The following is a 16,177-nucleotide window of genomic DNA, read 5'->3' as shown; positions in this document are numbered from 1 at the left end:
TTTTACACATGAGAATTTGATAATACATTCCTAACGAAATACACTCGAAGAAAAAGAAGATCTTCCAAAACCCCCAAACAAACAAAATCATCTTGCACTGTTGTCAAGAGTCATATTGCTGGGGATAAGTGTTGGTATTATTCTGAACCTGTTGTGTGTGTTTTCTGGGATAAAGCAAATGAGTAATTATATTATATTTGAATTCTAGCATCCTTGTTGTTTTGGAATTCCAGATTCTCCGTGTGGGGAAAAAGGAGGTCCAGATGAAGACCGGAGGTTAGAACAGAGTGTGATTTTGTATCCATGAGAAGTGGATGGAAGAGATGGTGTGGTGGGGAAAATGGGGACCTCCCACACCCACATCCCACTGCACACCGTCCCAGAGTCCGCAACTTCCCCAGGAATGCTAAGGGGTCCTCCACGTGGTCAGTAAATGAATAAACATGAGAAAGTGCTACCTCAGAGACTAAGTCTTTCCTCCACTCCTCTCCACTTCACCGATGGTGGTCAGCAACCTCCCCCTTCCTTGACCTAGAAACCTCTCTCTCCTGGTTCAGGCAAGTTCCAGCTCCAAGGCTTATTCAATTATTCACTGGCTGAAGTTCTTGCATCTCAGTTTACTTAGACATTTCCCATTTGTTTGGCTAACTCCAGAGAGCTCTTCAAAGGAAGATCTGGTAAATTGTGCAGAAGAGTGTTTCTGGAGGAAATGTGAAGCATATCATCATAACATTTTGCTCAAGTGGTAAGACCCAACACTTTACTTTTTGACAAGCAGAATTTGAGATAAACCCTGGGGACTGTTGAGTGATGAGGATGAAGAATTTTATCACGAAGGCTAGAAATGGGAGCTGGGACTTCAGGCTTTGTCCAACAAATCTAGAATCAGGAGGAAACATTCTGCATAGACGCTGACGTGTGGACTCTGAGGCCATTGACATCGTGGCTTTGCTCTGAATCCAAGGCAATTGAAGGGGTCGGTGGGGGCGGAGAAGAAGCCTCAGTTATTTTCATCTCAAGTTGGCTTTGTTCCATCTGTCCCTGGAGAGCATATACCATGAACTGATTTGAGAAGAAGAGCAGTGTTAAAGAAGGTAAATCGGCAATTATTTTCTGTTATTAATTATTCTTCACAATGAATATACTTTTGAAATGAACCCTTCAAAAAAAAAGTGGACTAAAAGGTGAATTTCTAAGGAGGAAAAAAAAAAAGCTGTTTTAGGATCAGACTAAGTACATTATTAAGCATTCGTTCTTCATTCATTCATCTCTTAAATATTTTTTAAATTTTATTTATTTATTTGAGAGAGAACAATTGAGCACAAGCAGAGGGAGTTGCAGAGGGAGAAGGAGAAGCAGGCTCCCCACTGAGCAGGGAGCCTGATGTGAGGCTTGATCCCAAGACCCTGGGATCACAACCTGAGCCAAAGGCAGATGCTTAACCGATGGAGCCACCCAGGTGGCCCCACCTCTTGAATATTTTTAAAGCACCTACTATGTTTCTGATGATGATGATGATGATGATGATGATGATGATGATGATGCCAGGTTCTCAGGTGGCCGCTTACAAGGAGAGGCACTGGGTAAACGAGGTGCTAAATTTGACGTTCTTTAGATTAAATTAAAAATCAGTTATTTAAACATTTATATAATCACAGGCAGTCATTATCTGGGTTGTTTTCTAAAGGCCAAATCTGATTCCGGGCACCTTTGATTACATGACAAGGCAGCAGCCACACGAAGCATCTCTGTAGAACAAAGCACACCAAGGAAATTATCACACCGTGGGCTTAGCTCAGGAAAAAGCAACAGAGAAATAGCTCGAGGTACAAAGCTCTTTATCTCGGTTTCCAAAGTGCAGTGATTTAACATTTAAAAAGGGTATTTTGGGCAAGGTTTTCCCTTGGAAGTTTCTTTGGCGAATTTACAGTCAGGAAGTACAACAGAGCCACGCACATCTTCTATTCTCTGGAGAGGATTTTCCTGGTTTTTACTTATATTAGATTAAAATAGCACTTTACTTCTCTTCAAGCCTGAAGACAGGGTTGCATTTGAGTCTGGGTCTTCCCCCATTTTGAAGTGTGAATTGTTAACTAGGAGGTAATAAGACCTGACTCTTAACCAGGCAGTTCTCACTATTGTGAGGATTGCACCCCTGCCCCTAAATTTTCCCGAGGTGACATGAGCACCAGAGATCTATAAACATCAAGACTCTGATCTCCATCCCTTTGCACCGACAAAACATTTTCATGGTTGTTTTTCCTGGCCAGGCGCAGCTGCCTCAAGACATTGCAATATGTATTTCTTTATTTATTTCTCTCCTGAGTTCCCTGAGCTTTTCACTCCTTGAAACAAAAGGAGAAAGAGAGATTGAGGAGATCAGCGTCCCTTTAGATGCCTCTGTGGTTTAAACTGTTGACAGTCCAAACCTGATACAAGATAAGTCTACTGTTACTTTACACCTTATCAACATGTCTGAATCATGCTCCCAACTTATTGAAACGCTAGGGTTGTACCAACTTCTCTTTAAAGAATCTACAAAACAAAGCCATCCAATAGACAAACTCACTAGAAAGGAATATTGACCACTTGGGTTTATGATATTTAAAAAAATGTGAATTGGTAGAAAAGTTAAATCATAGCTAGAGAGAACACATGTTCTCATGGTAACATTTTTCTAATGTTATTAGACATTATAAAGTTTTAATAACATATTATTATAATAAAATTAATTATCATACATTAATGTCATGAAGTGCTGATGATGTCCACAAGGCGTTACAATTTGAGGACTGCAGAGACTCACATTGGTGATCCAGCCTCCTTATTTTGCTATCATGGGAAATGAGCACCAGAGGTGTTAAGGTGGATATTGGGATATTCCAATATCACACCACTAGACTTCAGTCTATTCCTGTCTGCAAGATAATCCTATTAGAGAGCAAAAGTAGGAAATATCTAAAGAATGTCCCCAAATAAGTAGTCTTCTTTTAAAAGAAGACCTTAGTTCAAATAGCACCTCCATAGGAGCATCTGGATGGCTCAGTGGGTTAAGCATCTGCCTTTGGCTCAGGTCATGATCCCGGGGTCCTGGGATCAAGCCCTGAGTCAGGCTCCCTGCTCAGTGGGGAGCCTGCTTCTCCCTCTCCCTCTGCCCCCTTATGTGCACATGCTCTTTCTCTCTCTTATATAAATAAATAAAATCTTTTAAAAAGGGCACCCCTACAGAGAGGACATCCTACAGCACTTCCTAATTCAGCCTTATTTATCTAAAAACACCTGTGTTCTTCCTGAGTTGATGGATTTATTACATTCTGGTGTCTTCTGCACTAGAATGTCAGCTCCAGGTGGGCAGAAGTTCTGTCTGTTTTGTTCAGTGATCTATCCAAGCACCCAGGACTATGCTTGGCTCCAATACTCAATACTTGATGCTCAATACTTGAAAGACCAATACTCAATACTTGATGCTCAATACTTGAAATGAAACAAAATGGAATCTGGTTGCCATCAGAGCTGAAGACCAATGACAGCAGGAACAAAAGACATGAAAAGTCATGAATGTTATAACATGAATGTTATACTGCAATTAAACATAGTAATAAACTGGGGCACCTGAGGGGCTCAGTCGGCTGAGCGTCTGACTTGATTTCAGCTCAGGCCATGATCTCAGGGTCATAAGCTGGAGCCCCATGTTGGGCTCTGCACTCAGTGTGGAGTCTATTTATCCTTCTCCCTCGTTTTTTTTTTATTAAGATTTTATTTATTTATTCATAAGAGACACAGAGAGAGAGAGAGGGAGACACAGGGAGAGGGAGAAGCTGGCTCCCCGAAGGGAGCCCAACGTAGGACTTGATCCTGGATCTCCAGGATCACGCCCTGGGCTGAAGGTGGCGCTAAACCGCTGAGCCACCGGGGCTGCCCCTCTTCTCCCTCTTCCACTTGTGTTCTCTCTTTGTCTCTCTAAAATAAATAAATAAAATCGTTAAACAATAATAATAAACTGAGTGGCCATTTTGAGAATTTTCCTACAAATTCCATCCTCCCTCCTGAACTGGGTAGGCTAAGAAGACCGTGGATGTTGCAAGCTTCTCAACATCCCAAGCCTTTACTCATTAGGATCAAACTAATTAACTAATTAATTTATGCTGGCTAGATATTTTATAATGATATTTCATACATTAGAATGAAAAGTGCCAGCAGTGTCAGCAAGAAGAAGGGGAAGCAAAGAACTAGATAGAACGAGGTGATCCACATAATAAACATTCGGGTTTTGACTCTCCCGAGTTGCTTGAGTAAAGTTCTTGGGATCTCAGGAAGCTGCTAGAATTGATGTCCTTCTCCATGTGTTCCCAAACAGCCCAAACTCATACATGTTGCCTGTCATCTCATGGTGACTCTAAAAATCCAATTTGATTTAAATCGAAACAATTTCAGTTATTGAGCATCTACTCCACAAATTATTACACTAGGCATTTTAGGGAGAGATATGTGAAAAAGGTCGAGTTCTGATAAATGGTGGCTGCTTGATGTTTGGCCTGCTTGGCACATTGCCTGCAGGATGCCCGTGGCAGAGAATTTTTTATCTTACACTTATGAGGCAGGAGGGATTGAGGAGGAGCCTTTTCCGTTGGATTAATAGGGAGATAATCAAATCTGAGGACAAAGCTGTTGAATCTGAAATAAATTCAATGGGAATAACAAGCTTCTAATGACCTAGATAAGACACACTTTCAATCGAGAGAAAAACAGGAAAAATAAAATGAAAGGATCGGGCAGTGAATGAGTTGGCTTTTTAAAAGGTACAAAAGATTTAAAGATTGTTTTCTTAACATTTATTCTTAAACATAGCTTTCTGTGCATGACCTTGATTTTATGTAAGGTCAGGAGAAGAAGGAAAGGAAGAATAGAGAGCTTTTATTTTATTTCTAAGATCTTTATTTATTTGAGAGAGAGCATATGAGAAAGAGAGAAAGAGAGAGCGCAAGCAAAGGGAGGGCCAGGGAGAAGCGGACTCCACACTGAGCAGTGAGTCCAATGCTGGGCTCTATCCAGGACCCCAAGATCATGACCTGAGCCAAAGGCAGAGGCTTAACCAAATGAGCTACCCAGGTGCCACGAATAGAGAGCTTTTAGGTGGAAATAAGTGCCAAGAAAAGATGAAGCTCTAGATATGAACACAACAAAATGTCACTTGAAGCCCTCAATGAGAGCAGACTCCGCAAAAGACTTTGAGTGAAGAACTAAAATGGGGTGTTCAGCATCCAACATGGAAAAAAAAAACTAAAGAAAAAAAAGAGGAGAAAAAGAAAATTTGTCATAAGATCACAAGTTGTCTAAATAAAAACCAACACAAATTTGTCAGCTTTAAAGGTATTGTTAGCTTAAGTTTCTAGTGCTTATTTTTGGCTAAATTAGGTACACGTGGCCATAGGTAGCAAAATTGACTTGTAAGGGAGAGACTTGTCTACAAGGAAACAAACACCAAGTATCTTGGCGATGATATAACAGATTCCTGCCCTGTTGGTTGTTGGTACAACCCTACAGGAAATTCTGGAGCCATTTCTAACAGCATGGGACCAATGCGTTAATTATGATGCTTTGGGCTGTGGGGGATAGGAAAAGCCAAATAAAGCAGCTTCACCAATAAGAAAATAAATGTATTACCACCTGTAACAGTTAAGTTGGGAGGTGGTGGGTGCGGCTGGGTCTCCAGATCAGTGAGCTCAGCTGCTCAGTTCCGTTGGGCTGACCTAGATTCTTTCCATCAGTGTGGTCTGCCAATGTCTCTACGTGTGCTACTCTCCCAATCTTCACAGAATTGCTGTAGGAGCTCCGTGCATCACATCTTCACACCATACCAAAAGCCAGAAAAGAATAGTAAGTACCCAAAGGCACATGACTGTCCCGAAGCCCCTGTTTAAAGAGGAAACAACCTCAGCAGAAGCCTCCAGACCTTCCTCCCATCTTGGATTGGCAAGAATTCTATCAAATGCCATTCTTAGCTGATCAGTGACTAGAGGAATTAGATTAACAATTGGTTTGGATTAATCAAGATGTATCTTTAAGTGGCAGCGTGGGTCCAGCCTTCCCTAAACCAGATGGACACTTGAATAAGATCAGGATTGTGTAAGGAAGGCGGGTGGGTGTGGGAGGAAGGCTGTTGTGTAGGCAGCAATGGTGTGGGGCATGCACACTCTCTCTTAATTTATACACGATAGTAGTCTCTCTTTGTGGTCTTCTGCAGTTCTATGGGTTTTGCCAAATGCATAGAGGCACATAACTACCACCACTATCATCAAGATCTAGAAAAGTATATTGTGAGAGTGAGTTGTAGGTTTGTAATCAACCTCATGGACTTACTATTGGGGTATAAACAAGCATGAGAGAGTTATGGTTCTAACAGCCTTGCCCTTCCAGGCAATGTAGGCTAAGCAGAGGGGGCTTGCAGAAGGGAGAGACCCACACTCTGTAGCTACAGCTGATCTTGTCCTTGTGACTATGAATGCCACCCAAAAAGCCATCTGATTGCTGCCCTGTGGTTGACCTGATGGTTTGCTCCACTCCTCAGGACTCACAACCCTTGCTTTATTTTGTCCGTCCTTCTTGTTGCCCCTCAGGTAGCCAGCTGGGGTCGTTCAAGTCGTCTGTCCAGACTCAGGACCTGTTTCCAGTCCAAAGAACAAAACTGAGTCTGCAAGTGCAAAGGGTCTTATTCCAGAGAGCACCAGGTGGCCTCAAGATGACATGGTGCTAACTTGGGCTCGCCTTTTGATCTTTATTATGGCAGGTAGATGATGCTGATGAACAATTTTAGGAGACAAGACATGGCCTCTGAGATGAGTTTGAAACAGTAAATAATGTTGTAAAATAAAATGATTACAGTAAGGAGGGCAAACACAGTAGCTAACATTTATAAACCAAAAGACTGTCTGGCAGGAGCAGCTTTTCAGGCCTGGTCAACAATACTGACAGTGTTCAGAGTCCCAGGAATGAGCCCAGCTCTGGCTACAACCACTGTCATCTATCCCAGGCTTGCTTTCTTCCAGGGAGCTGGGCGCCAGTACTTGTCTTTGTTGCCTGGGGCCAGCGCTTGCCCATAGAGTGTCTTTGTAAAGTAGCAAAAATCTCCCCTTCCTCATGATACTCTATTTACAATCGCTTAGAAAAATCATTGAAATAAGCAGTAAAATTGTGCGAATTGGTATACAAATCCTTGGAGCATGAACTCTGAATCTCTTAGGTTTCAATCAGCAGAGCTGTACGTAGTGGCTCAGAACCCAGTTATTTGGAGCATGGGAACGAGACCCATAGCCTCAGAAAAGTAGCAGGTCTGGATCAACGGCTTGGAGGACACCTGGCAGTTTATTAATTCATTCGTTGGGCATTTGCAGGGTGGTTATGGTTTGCTAAGTGCCGTGCTAAGTGCCATATGAGCATTATCTCATTTAATCTTTGCAAAATAACTGAACAGATATTAATTTTATCCCTATTTCACAGAAAAGGAAATCAAGTCTAGAGAGCTTGTATTGCTCTCATACATGGGATCAGGAGCTAACAGAGCTTAGCTAGAGTTTCCATCGAGGCGTATTAAAGTTGCCAGTCTGCTTCTGAATATGCTCTGAATGTATATGCACGTGTGTGTATAAATACATATTTACAAATAACAATTCTGGTGGAATTGAAGGTGATTCTTCTAGACATTCCTATTACATCTCTTTATTCTAATATATTTTTTGCTGGATTTGTCAGAAATGATACCTAAGGTGTTGCAGGAGATGATGCTGTACACACATGAAAAATGGCAAATATAAAATGGAAAGCTCGCTCTTTTTCAGATCGGATGGCTGAAGACTACAGGTAGCCGGGTAACAGTTGGGGTGAATTGCTTCTGTGGCGCCTGATTCAGTGGAAGGCGGGTGTCCTTTTGCTCAATTAGGAGGATTAGCCTTCCAAATTGGGAACGTGCTGGCAAGGGTTCAAGCCTGGGAGGCTGAGCTTTCTCAGCGATAATCCTTGTGATCCTAGGAGAGGTGACGTGGTGGCTTCCTCCCAAGCACATGCCAGAGAGGAACCTCGTGGTCAGAGACTGGGTTTTTCTTTCTTTTGGGTTTCTGCAGGCGTGGGAGCACAGTGTTTGGCCTGACAGCACACCGTTGCCAAGTCTGCCTTGCTGGTCACCGTATCTCAGGCAGCCGATTGAAGTGAATGAGGAAGGAAAAAAAATTGCCTGGCAGCTTCTTCCTTGGTTCTCTCACATGAGGGATTCTTAATGTGACCAGCTTCTTCTTTCTAACTAGATTTAGCAATTAGGATTCCCCACTGACCTCAAGTTTTCCTATGGAAGTCCCACCATCCATCCTGCCTGTGGGCCTCTCACAGCACCAGCCAGCCACATACTTGCAGGGAGACCCACGTCTCCTCTTAAAAGCAGGGGAGAGGTGCACGGCCAGGTCCAGGTGGCTGGCTCTTGAATCCTGTCGGACTGAAGAGCACATGCAAAGCACTTTGCCAGCCACTTTGGGGGCGATGGAAAGGTGGGCAGGACAGTCTGGGACCATGAGGCTCCCATGAGTCATTCATGCATTCAGTTAACAAGCATTTATCGAGTACTTACTACCTGCCAGGCACTGTTCTAGGCATTGGGGATATGGCCACCAACGAATAAGACAAAATCTCCGTACTTTCTAGCAGGAGAGATAGACGATAAAGAAACAAGCAAGCAAGCATACTGTGTGCTGCATAAGGATTAAGTGCAACAGAGCAACTGTTGTGATCTAGGCACACGTATTCAAAAACGAACCCCTTCTGGTGCTATGTGTTGGTGCAAAGTGCTCCGGGTTTACCATGGAAGGAGAAACTTTTTTGACAGAGGAGGGGAGATTCGTGGAAGAATTTGAGCACATGGTGAGATTGAAGCTGGCCCTGAGAAAGTTTAGGCCAGGTGAATGAATCTAGCCACAATGCAGGGAGGCAAGAGGGGGGGAACAAAGCTCCCTGGGCATTATGGGACATTGCAGCAAGGGTCCAGGAATGAAGAAGGAGGGGATGTGAAGCACATCCAGAGGAGCTCATTAGTTTACTCTAGTCTCAACATTGGGTGGGATAACAGGTGGAACAGGATCTAATCTGGAAAGGTATAGACAGGCCAAGTGATGGAGGGTTTTGACTGCCAAGGATATGAGTTGAGCTCTGCATCAGTGGGGGTTATACTGAGTGTTGTACGTGAGGATCACCCTGAGCAGATGTGTTTACAGAGGGCCATGTATCAGCAGGATGCCTCGCCCAGGTACAGGGAGACACCTGGATGGTGCTGGCTCAGGTGGCTGGCCCCTAGTGACATTGAGATGGGGAAAGTGGTTTCCTTTGGTTTCCTTTAGATACAAGTGGCATTGCCTTATCACTCAGATGATCCCGGATAGCAAGCTAGATGTTTATATCCGAACATGATCTTTCTTTCCTTCCCAGGCCACTGATACCCAAGTTCAAGGGCAGTAAACTGAGGCTGGAAGAGATAGGGCCACAGCTTCTTCTTTTGTTGTTGTGGTTGAGCAACCCAGGAGCTCAAAAGCTTGAGATCTACGGGTAACTCATAGTGATTTCCTGCACCAAGCCTCCATGGAGTCTTGCACTAAGAGGTGTTGCCTGTGTCTTCTCTTGACAAATTGCTTGTAGGTGGTCAGAGAACTCTGGAAAGGAATGCATTCACTCCCCTGACATTGCAATGTGCCCTCATGGTTTATAAGTGATACAGAGCCCCAAAGGGAAGAGAGGTGGCAAATACTTTATTCTACAAGATTATATCATTAATATTCCCTTGCTAACTCAGCCAACAACAATATTTGGTTCACCTGAGTTTAAAGAAAAATATCTACTGCTCCCTGTTCTTTTGCTTCTTCCGGTTTCCTTCCCTATATCGATTCGGCTCAATGGCTCTCTTTGTTGGTGTTTAAAATGCTTGGGAAGGAAGAACAGAGCTGCTTGCATGCTGTTGCGATTTTAGACATTTTTGCCACACTGTGTGTATGATGTGAATCTTTCCCGGTCTTCCCTTCAAGTCTCGAGTGAAGTTTTCAGCTCTCAGGAACGTTTTGTGGAGTTGATTCTAGTATTTTGGCCTTTTTCCCAGTGGGTGGGTGTGGACCTGGAAGAGGGGGGTGCCCCTGTTGGGGGTGGAGGTGGCGGTTCACAAGGAGTTTGTGGTGCACGTATTCTCCCCTCTGCCTCCAAGACCTAACCAGCCCACGCTCTTGTTCTCTCTGCGGGGATTAGTGGTGGAAATCTGAAGCCAGTTGAGGAGCGTTGGCAAAGAAATGGGTATTAACATTGATACTTTGCAAGTGCAGAGGCTTGCCAAGACTTAAATCATTTAGTTGTTTCCATGATCCTTTCAAAAACACAGATCCTTTCTGGAAATCCCAGAATCCTAATCCCATTTGGCTCTACCTGTATGCCTTGTCGCTGTTTCTTCCTCCCTAAAAAACAAAAACAAAAACAAAAACATGGTGGCTACAAAATATATTGCTGTGAAATTACTTCCTGGCGCTGAATTTGACTGCTTGAAAGGGGAAATGTGAGAACCAGAAAGAAAGAGGTCTCCTGCTCTTAACAGCCCTGCCTTCCAACTCCAAGGGGTGGAGAGAATTGGGGCTGTTGGTAATACTCCTTAAGAAAAAAAAAAAAAGCAAACAAAAACAAACAGAACAGTTTATTGCCATTCTGTGCCTTTAGATGTTCTGCATGAGTCCATCTGAGGCCATGCATCATTTTGAGATGGTGCTGGGTAGGGTCTAAGCCTTCCAATGGCCTGCACCCGTAAATTGATGCTGGTGCCAATTGCAATGTGGGGTGTTGGATGGGGGGATGTTTCCCAAGCAACACCAAAGATTCAACTCAATGGCGATACTTATCCACCTGGAGATAGCATCAGATCCCATAGGTTGAGGGTTCAGTCCCACAAGAGGACCCTCAGCCACCCCCACCTGAGATGCCCCTCATGAGGCCAGGCTGTCACCTGTGCTTCTGATGGCCAGCTACAAATTGGAGGTCCCCAAAGGTCTCCTCCAGTTCAGGATGCCAGCTGCAAGCCCAGATTGTCACCTGTGCTTCTGGCTGACTACCTATCGACCAGAGGTCCCCACAACTCCTTCTTCAGGTTCAATTAATTTGCTAGAGCAGCTCACAGAACTTAGAGAAGCATCTTCCTTACTAGATCAGTGGTTTATTTTAAAAGGATATAGCTCTGCAACAGCCAGATGGCAGAGATGCTTAGGGCAAGGTGTGGGGAAAGGACACGCAGCTCCTATGCCCTCTCGCATGCGTCAAACTCCCCACATCTCTCTGGATTCACCAGCCCAGAAGCTCTGTGAACCCTGTCCTTCTGGGTTTTGATGGAGACTTCACCATACAGACAAGAAGGATGAACTCCTTGGCTATTGGTCCTTGAGTCGCCCTCCAGGCCTCTTTATCCGGGAGATCAGGATGTGAAAGCCCCAACCCTCTCATCACAAGCTTGAGTCCCTTGGGCAACCAGTCCCATCCTTAGGTGCTTTCCAAAAGTCACCTCATGAACATAACAAAAGATGCCTTGACCACTCTCATCTCTTGGGAATTCCAGGGGTTTTAGGAGCTCTGTGCCAGAAACAGGATGAAGACCAAATCTGTATTTCTTATTATAAATCACAGCATCATAATTAGACCCCAGGCTCTCCCTTTCTCTAGCTAGCTCTGTTCCTTGAGAAGTCACTTCACTTTTCTGTGCCTTGGATCCTCATCTATAAATCAGGTCCCAAAGAGCATCTGCTTCACAGGCATATGAGGGAGATGAAATGAGCTGATTCCTGGAAAATTGTTAAAAACTGCCTAGCATCTAGTGTTGGACCTTTATTCCACTCCCACTGAGGGACCCTGCCAGGGATTCTCAAGTTCTGTATATAAATTGAGGTTGACTACCGGAAAGCACAGGGGAGGTGTGGCTTCTTCTCAAAAAGAAAAAGAGCTTTCAAACGTGGGGGTGATATGGACAGCGAAAGCACTTTCTAGAATCAATGAAAGGCATATCTCATTTTTCAGTGCTTTGCTTTATTATTTTTCTTAATAAATTGAAGGTTTGGAGCCACCCTGTGTCAGGCAAGCCCATTGGCATCACTTTTCCAACAGCATTTGCTCACTTTGTGTCTCTGACATGTTAGCAATTCTCACAATATTTCAAACGTTTTCATTATTATTATTATTATATTTGAATTGCTGCAATCTCATGGTAAAACTTGAACAGATGAGGAAGTGCTGCTACTGGATGAGGAAAGCAAGTAGTTTCCTGAGATGGAATCCACTCCTGGTGAAAATTCTGTGAAGACTGTTGGAATGACAACGAAGGATTTAGAAGACTACCTGAACTCCATTGACCAAGCAGCAGCAGGGTTTGAGAGGATTGACTCCAATTCTGAAAGAAGTTCTACTGTGAGTGAAATGCTATCGAACAGCATCACAAGCTACAGAGAAGAAATCTCTAGTGAAAAAAAGTTAACTGACATGGCAAACTTCATGGCTGTATTATTTTAAGAAATGGCCACAGCCACGCCACCTTCAGCAACCACCACCCCGACCTGTCAGCAGCCAACAACGTCAAAGTCAAGACCCTCCACCAGCAAAAAGATTGCAACTTGCTCAAAGCTCAAATGATGGTTAGCATTTTTTTTTTTTTTGGTTAGTATTTTTTAGCGATATTTTAGAATTAAGGTATTAAGGTATGGACATTGCCTTTTTTTTTTCTTTTTTTAGTCATATCCTATTGGACACTTAGTAGACCGCAGTAGAGTGTCAATCAATATAGCTTTCATGTACACTGGGAAACCGAAAAAGTCATCTGACTCACTTGATTGCAATATTCACTTCATTATGGGGTAGTCTGGAACCAAACCCGGGGAAGAGGAGCTCATGGCTCCCCTAGACTAGAGAGGAGGGATATACCTTACACCTTCTCCTACAAATAATTATAATTCTGCTTCGAGTTCCCTTTTCCAGGGTATCTGGTTCCTATGTGGAGGTTACACTTGCTTCGGTAGGTAGAGCTTATTTAATACCTCAAATCCAGAAAAGCCACCATCAAACATTGTAGGACTTGAACACATAACCCAAGTACCAGTCCAGAAGGTGCTGCCTGGCTCTAAGGGCTGTATGTGACCGCCACCCATGAGCATCATTCCGTATGTGTAGGAATGGCCCTTGGAGAAGCTTGCAAATGGTAGCTTTGTCTCTCTCTCTCTCTTTCTCCTCCACTCAATAACGCTCCCTCGTACTCTCCTGGCCATATGCAGCAAGAGAACACTGGTTTTGAACACAAAGGACATTTGTTGCATGTAATCATGTTATAAAGCTAGCCTACTTCCATTATGAATAATCATAAAATTTGGGGTGAAAGAGAACAGTAACTCCACATCTGAAGCTACGAAAAGACCGTGATTCATATTTGGTCTCTTTATTACGAGACCTAGTCTCAGATCATTTGCAGCAAAGTTTTACCCTGGAGCTAGTTTCCTCAGTCATGTTAAATTCATGGGGCAAATCCTCCTAGGATTTAGAACTGAAAAAATAGACAGCTTTAATAACAGAAACGCTGATGTGAAGAGCAGGGAAAGGCAGTGCGTTCTAACCATTTAGGGAAAAAATGGGTAAGACGTCGCTAATAAGCTCTGCTATATTTTTATCTTACCATTTTCTTCATCTGAAGGAATATTGAGATGAGGTTTTAAATTCTGAATGATGGTCTGACAGCTTCTATCTCCAGGGCAAATTATTAGTAAGAGTTATAGTTGGCTATTACCTTTACTCAAAACTCAGAGGACACATGCTTACCAGAGCCCAGATGAGAAATAAGATCTACAGACACAAGTGCTGTGAACAGAGAGCCACCACCCAGCTACTTCTGGATTCCCTTTTGTGACCTTTGTGGATATCGGCCTTCTTATCCAGTAGGGCCAGAGTAGGGATTGGCAGGGCCCCTAGCACCCTCCTGGATGCGTGGTACTGGCCACCCAGTGCCATCTCTCACCATTCCGCCCCAAACCATCCCACCACATGCTCTATATTCCAAACTGTCCAGCGGTCCCAAATGGGCCACTTTTTTGACCATTAATTAATTAATTTTATTTTTTATTTTTTGAGAGAGAGTATGTATGTGGGAGGGTCAGCGAGAGAGAGAGAGAGAGAATCTCCAGCAGGCTGTACGCTGGGCCACCGTTTTGAACCTCCCCCCACGTATGGTTCCCATCTGGGTAACCTTCCTCTCATCTTTTAATTTTATTTATTATTTATTATTTATTTATTTATTTATTTATTTATTTATTTATTTATTTATTTATTTATGATAGTCACAGAGAGAGAGAGAGAGAGAGAGAGGCAGAGACACAGGCAGAGGGAGAAGCAGGCTCCATGCACCGGGAGCCTGACGTGGGATTCGATCCCGGGTCTCCAGGATCGCGCCCTGGGCCAAAGGCAGGCGCTAAACTGCTGCGCCACCCAGGGATCCCCCTTCCTCTCATCTTTTAAGGCTCATGTCCAATGTGACTTTCTTCCAGAAATCTTTCCAACCCCAGGCAGAGTTAATGACATCATTTTCTGCTCTTCCGTAATACCCAGTGCCTTTTTCACTGTGGAGCTTAGTGCACTAGAATTATTCATTTGCAGTGTCCCCTCCCCTGGGTAACCCAGAGGGCAAGGACTTTATCTCAGGTACTTGTACCCTCCAGCCCAGGATTTCTCAACAGGTGCAATATCGACATTTGGAACCAGAAAGTTCCTAGTTGCAGGAATCATCCCGGCCTCCTACCCAGTGAATGCCAGTGGCACCCCATCCCCAGTGTGACGATCAATGCCGTCTCCAGACACTGCCCTTTGCCTTCTGGGGGAATAAAGGGCCCCTGGTCGAGAACCACTGCTCCAAGCCTCCCAGAGAGTCTGATACACTTGGTGCTTGATTAAATATTTTCTGAGTTGATAAATCAATGTCCAAGTTAATGAATAAAAAGCTGAGTGAATCAACAGATGAAGAAAGACCTTACTACTGCTTTTACACTCTTATCAAATCCAACTCAGAACCTTGATTCCAGCAGTCAAGCTCTTTCTTCAGGATCTGGCTCTACTTCTTCTGTATCTGTTCCCTTATGCCCTTTGCTTCTCGCTTCTCGTCAATTCCCCATTTTCACACTTGATTTTCCTTCCCAGCACTCGAAATTCTGTATTCAACATGCAGAACTTACCTACTTCAAAATGCCTTCCTCAATTTACCCAGTCTACAGTGATCTAAATATGTATCAACAGGACGGAGGTGGGAAAATTATAAGAATACATGTACATAATGTATATATAATACATATGTCTAAACACACATACATATGCAGGCATTATTTTGGCTCTTAAAAATTATTCACCTTTTTGTTTCATAAACATATAGGAATTTTCTTCTCAACCAGAAGAAGATAGAGGGCTTGCTTACACCTTTATTTTCCTTCTCCTTAACATCAGCACAAACGTTATGAACAACAGATGTTTAGCTTTTGCTTGGTATGAACTTTTTTTTTTTTTTAAGCAACTGGCACGTGTCGTTGATCTGTGTCATTTCTGTGCTCCTAACATAGTCTTGTTTTTAAAAGGCATAGGGCGAACTCTTTAACATCTTGTGGTTTTTAAACGAACCCACTTCAAGGAAATTCTGCAAACATGAACAAAAGTAATCATCAATGGTTTAGGATTTCTGTGAGAAGGCACTAAATAGGAGAAGCAATGAGAAACACAAAAATGGCTGCCTTTTGTCTTAGATTTTGATTGTGCTCAAATTCTATCTATCTAGGCTTTTTCCCATTGCTTGGTGGAACTGTATTAAAAGCTTTGGCCATGGAGTGCCTGGGTGGCTCAGTCCATTAAGCATCTGCCTTCGGCTTGGGTCACGATCCCAGGGTCCTGGGATCAAGCCCTGCGTTGGGGTTTTGGCTCAGCAGGGAGTCTGGTTCTCCCTCTTCCTCTGCCCTCTGCTTGTTTGTGCTTTCAAATAAAATCTTAAAAAAAAAAAAAAAAAGCTTTAGTCTTCCTGATTTTCTGCGCTTTCTCAACACCCAGGCATCCCTTGCATTCCTCCTCTTTTAAGCACACATTTTGTAACTGGTAAATGCACTTTCCCCCATGT

Source organism: Canis lupus, chromosome 35, assembly GCF_011100685.1.
Source record: "Canis lupus familiaris isolate Mischka breed German Shepherd chromosome 35, alternate assembly UU_Cfam_GSD_1.0, whole genome shotgun sequence".
Taxonomy (NCBI): domain Eukaryota; kingdom Metazoa; phylum Chordata; class Mammalia; order Carnivora; family Canidae; genus Canis; species Canis lupus.
This window is presented reverse-complemented; position numbering follows the sequence as displayed.